At 40.3% G+C, this 5,000-nt stretch overlaps 1 protein-coding gene across 1 annotated transcript in view; it reads right to left on the bottom strand.

The window, feature by feature from the left end:
• Window positions 1-5,000, bottom strand: part of LOC116041206 (FH1/FH2 domain-containing protein 3-like) — a gene marked incomplete at its 5' end in the record, with an annotated part of 30,639 nt that overhangs the window by 13,144 nt on the left and 12,495 nt on the right. The gene's annotated exons all lie outside the window — the stretch shown is intronic.

Raw genomic sequence — 5,000 nt, 5'->3', positions numbered from 1 at the left:
GCCACGCCAGAACCTTGATATGCTTCTTACAGAGCCACTCCTTGGTTATCCTGGCTGTGTGCTTCGGGTCATTGTCATGTTGGAAGACCCAGCCTCGACCCATCTTCAATGCTCTAACTGAGGGAAGGAGGTTGTTCCCCAAAATCTCGCAATACATGGCCCCGGTCATCCTCTCCTTAATACAGTGCAGTCGCCCTGTCCCATGTGCAGAAAAACCCCCCCAAAGCATGATGCTACCACCCCCATGCTTCACAGTAGGGATGGTGTTGTTGGGATGGTCCTCATCATTCTTCTTCCTCCAAACACGGTTAGTGGAATTATGACCAAAAAGTTCTATTTTGGTCTCATCTGACCACATGACTTTCTCCCATGACTCCTCTGGATCATCCAAATGGTCGTTGGTGAACTTAAGACGGGCCTTGACATGTGCTGGTTTAACACTAGAACGGCCATGACGGTCATTTTGACCGTTTTGAAATGTATATGTGTAATAACTTTGCTGAATAAAAAAAATACAATCCTGCTGCTGCCTGACTTTTCCTAAAAGAGTCTGTATTTTAATTTAAAATTGTTTTTATATACATTACACAAAAGGCAAAGAAAATACAATCACTTTTACCTATTTCGGCCATACACGGTCATATTGACTGCTCGGATTTTCGCGGTATTGTTTTTAATTTTTCGCGCGGTTGAAGATGCATCTTGGTTGCTTAGTAACTACCATAGTCTTTGTCAGAGCAACGTAACTAGCGGTCTCGAGTAACAAGTGTGGGCATCACCGATGGGCCGAAGGCAAAGCCAGAGTCGGTAACGTAGGCTACTACGGCGTGGAGGCACTCTGTTCTGAATCAGAAGGCAAACACCGGGCGCTCGCTCTGTGAAAGGCGCCGTACACGTAGATGGCCGGTGGCTGTTTACATGTTCACATAACTTTATACATCCTCGAACTGGCTGGAATCATTGCACACATCCTCTCCAAGGACAGTGTTGGGAGTAACGCGTTACAAAAGTAACGCAATTACAGTAATGTATTCCTTTTTTCTGTAACGCAGTAATATAACGCATTACTAATTAAATTTCGGTAATATTATACTCGTTACAGTCTCAGTAACGCGAGTTACAACGCATTTTAACGCAACATTTAGTGGTGCATTGGTTTTTTTAAGAATTCACCAACACCGCGACACATTTCTTCACAGGAAAAAAAAAGCCGTATTATTTTCCTGTCGCTGTATTCGATGGTTGAGATGACTGCAGAGACAAATACATTTGCGAGATGGATATTATTTTCAGGAGTTATTACACTGCGTTGAAGTGAGCTGTCCTGTTTCTGTTCCCGTGGTCAGAACCAGAACCAGAGACGGTACGGACAGCATGTATGTCCCAACAGGTGACGGTACGTCAGCGGCTGACAGATATAAACATGTCGGGAATTAATGTTGAGGCTTGCTACACGTAAATATCATTACATTTTATCAGCCGTGGAGAGTAACTATGCCTGTAGTGGAATGGCTTCGAATGACGACCAAAAACGCTTGTCTTTTACTGTGACCATTTACTGTTCAATATGTTGCAGCTTTACAAACAAGAAAGTGAACAACTTGAGCGCATAGACTGTATATAAGAAGAGCCTGACTGACATGTTGCATCTCAGTAAGCTAGCAAGAGTAGCTACACAACAGACAACTTCCGTGTAGCCTACTTCAAAATAAAAGCACTTCCTGTGACGGTTCGCAGTAAAACTAAATTACTGTTAAATAAGGTTGTGTAGGCTACCTTTTCACAAATCAGCTGTAAATCAAGTACTGTAAATAATGTTAATAGTGAGTTTTATCACACTATAATTGAACATTTCCTTTAGAGTGTTTTAACCTAAACATGAATTTCTTATTGAAGTGCTATAAACAAACATTTTACAACAATGCCATACTTTTGAGTATTTTCATTTTCTCCTACTTGCCTATTATATGTTTTACTTATCTATTTTGTATAGCTTTAGTTACTTTGCATATTTATATTAATTATACAAAATATGAATAATCTATGATGTATTAAAGTGGATAAAGAGGAGACTTTATTGATCCGGTGGTGAAATTCACAAGCTATCTGCCAAATCAAACCTCCCCTGTTATTTTGGTGAAAGTAACTCAAAAGTAATGCAAAAGTAGTGTAACGCATTACAATTCAGAGACAGTAATATTGTAATATAACGTATTACTCTCAAATGACTAACTAGTAATCTATAATGTATTACATTTTGGAAGTAACTTGCCCAACACTCTCCAAGGAGTGCACCAACAGTAAAATTGTCCGGGGAATGTTTATGCTGCAACTGGCAGAGAGCTGAGAGCGGAGTTTATGGAGGAAAAAAGGGCCGCGGCTCACGGTCCGAGCAGCGCTGACCACCGCAGCAGACGCCAAAACGGAGGCAGTGCCAGGTTAGGTTATAGCTAAATGTTCAAATAAGATACTTATAATTGTTATTTGGCTGTTATGAGTTAAGTTGAATGAATTTCCACACCATATTTTTCGGGATATGAATGTATGAAATAATTACGGTTTACTATGCCATGATATGAATAATTGAAACACGTATTACTACTCAAATGTATAATTAAACTCGTAAAAATGTACATTTCGGTGTTATTACGTTTTTCTAAAGATATCCTAACACAATACATAATACAATATGCAATTAGGTATTTATCATGAGAGATTAAAGAGTTAGGAACCTGGCGGTCAAAATGACCGCTCGCGGCACTTCTAGGGTTAAGCAGGGGAACCTTCCGTGCCGTGCATGATTTCAAACCATGACGTCTTAGTGTATTACCAACAGTAACCTTGGAAACGGTGGTCCCAGCTCTTTTCAGGTCATTGACCAGCTCCTCCCGTGTAGTTCTGGGCTGATTTCTCACCTTTCTTAGGATCATTGAGACCCCACGAGGTGAGATCTTGCATGGAGCCCCAGTCCGAGGGAGACTGACAGTCATGTTTAGCTTCTTCCATTTTCTAATGATTGCTCCAACAGTGGACCTTTTTTCACCAAGCTGCTTGGCAATTTCCCCGTAGCCCTTTCCAGCCTTGTGGAGGTGTACAATTCTGTCTCTAGGGTCTTTGGACAGCTCTTTGGTCTTGGCCATGTTAGTAGTTGGATTCTTACTGATTGTATGGGGTGGACAGGTGTCTTTATGCAGCTAACGACCTCAAACAGGTGCATCTAATTTAGGATAATAAATGGAGTGGAGGTGGACATTTTAAAGGCAGACTAACAGGTCTTTGAGGGTCAGAATTCTAGCTGATAGACAGGTGTTCAAATACTTATTTGCAGCTGTATCATACAAATAAATAGTTAAAAAATCATACATTGTGATTTCTGGATTTTTTTTTTTAGATTATGTCTCTCACAGTGGACATGCACCTACGATGACAATTTCAGACCCTCCATGATTTCTAAGTGGGAGAACTTGCAAAATAGCAGGGTGTTCAAATACTTATTTTCCTCACTGTACCTACGCTCTCCGTCTCTGCTAGATTGGGAATGATTGAGATTTCTCTTGGCACAGCTACCAGAAGACTTCCAACTTTCAGACAGGTTGCTCACGTCACATCTACGTCTTCAAGCTCAGTTGGAGGCTGCTCAGTAACGCTCAGCCATCACCGGGAAAGAGACTTCACTGGTCTCCGTCCAGAGACACGGGACCTGCTGGTCCATTATATATGCTGTCTAATACACCTGTGCTGTTCCTACTATGACATGTCAACATGTATGCTGTGAAAAAGGTCTATTTGTGTCTGTAGGTGTCTCCTAAATCCACTAAATAACTTGCGTCACAGCGCCATCTGCTGGAATGCCAACTCAGGTAAGTGTGTGTAAAAAAAAAAACTTTTTCACGGTTTATTTTAGTTTTAGTTCCCTATAATGACTCCTCATACTATACTCTGTGTCCCGAAGCACTGACCTATCAGACATGTTTTTGGTTGGTTGTCTTTTATCTGACTTTGTTTATGCACCAAAATACCAAAAGCAGAAGATTCCCCCAATATGTAATCATAAGAGCACTGAGGTGTAAAATCTAAACATTTAAAAGGGAAACTTCGGTATTTTCCAACCCATGTTTCTGTGTCTACAACATTATGGGATGGATCCCTACAGAGATAGACCTTTTAGTTAAAGAGTAAGATCCTTTTAGTTTAACATCAATCAGCCCTGAAATCACCATCACCAAACCCACCAGACTCCATGTAAATAATCAGGACTTTTATCATAGTAAAACACACTTCATTCAAAGTGGACAGAAACTAAATAAAACTATCAAAAGTTGTCTTGGTTCATCTTTCCACTGTTCCAACAATCACCACTCTGGTTTGGTTGAAATAAACCCTTAATTCTAATGCTGGCTCTATACACGCTAAAAGTACTGATTATTTACATGGAGTCTGGTGGAAATATGCTGGCTCTATACACGCTAAAAGTACTGATTATTTACATGGAGTCTGGTGGAAATATGCTGGCTCTATACACGCTAAAAGTACTGATTATTCACATGGAGTCTGGTGGAAATATGCTGGCTCTATACACGCTAAAAGTCCTGATTATTTACATGGAGTCTGGTGGAAATATGCTGACTCTATACACGCTAAAAGTACTGATTATTTACATGGAGTCTGGTGGAAATATGCTGGCTCTATACACGCTAAAAGTACTGATTATTTACATGGAGTCTGGTGGAAATATGCTGACTCTATACACGCTAAAAGTACTGATTATTTACATGGAGTCTGGTGGAAATATGCTGGCTCTATACACGCTAAAAGTACTGATTATTTACATGGAGTCTGGTGGAAATATGCTGACTCTATACACGCTAAAAGTACTGATTATTTACATGGAGTCTGGTGGAGATATGCTGGCTCTATACACACCAAAAGTCCTGATTATTTACATGGAGTCTGGTGGAGATATGCTGGCTCTATACACACCAAAAGTCCTGATTATTTAC

Source organism: Sander lucioperca, chromosome 3 (assembly GCF_008315115.2).
Source record: "Sander lucioperca isolate FBNREF2018 chromosome 3, SLUC_FBN_1.2, whole genome shotgun sequence".
In the NCBI taxonomy this organism is placed as follows: domain Eukaryota; kingdom Metazoa; phylum Chordata; class Actinopteri; order Perciformes; family Percidae; genus Sander; species Sander lucioperca.
Note: the sequence above shows the minus strand (reverse complement) of the source record. Positions and strands in the feature narration are given on the sequence as shown.